Genomic DNA, 551 nt, shown 5'->3' with positions numbered 1-551 from the left:
AAGAGGTGGGTCTCCACACACCCCCAGCACTCAGCAATGCACCAGGGGGGTGGGGAAAAGGGTGGAGGAAAAGGGCAGGAAAAGCCCAGCAGCCATAGGAAACCCAGCCTGGCTGCAGCTCCTTCGGGAAGTTTGCAACCCCTGAGAGCTGCAGAGGGAGGGTGGGAAGGAGCTCAGCAGGCAGCCTGTCCTCCCAGGACATCCCCTTCCCCCCGGCTCCAGCCCAGGATGCTCCCGGAGCAGGGAGCTGTGGTCACAGCTGCTCCTCTTCCTCCTCCCTCTGCCTCCTCCAGCAGGAACCAGCCCAAGTCCAGCTCTTCCACATCCTGCTCCCCAGGTGGACTTTGGGGGGGGATGCAAACCCCCCTCCCCAAAAAAAAAAAAGAAACCAAACCTCCCAGCACCAGCAAACAACCCTGCTGGGCTCCCTGCCCGGCGGGACGAGATTCCAGCCGCAGGGAAAGGGGAAAACAAAACAAAAAGCACCTCCTCTATTTTTGTTTTCAATAGGAAACGGGGCTGAAAAGGCAGCAGAGCCCTGGGATGGGGGG

Source organism: Chaetura pelagica, unplaced genomic scaffold (assembly GCF_000747805.2).
Source record: "Chaetura pelagica isolate M959 unplaced genomic scaffold, ChaPel_1.0 scaffold995, whole genome shotgun sequence".
NCBI classification, from domain to species: domain Eukaryota; kingdom Metazoa; phylum Chordata; class Aves; order Apodiformes; family Apodidae; genus Chaetura; species Chaetura pelagica.
Note: the sequence above shows the minus strand (reverse complement) of the source record.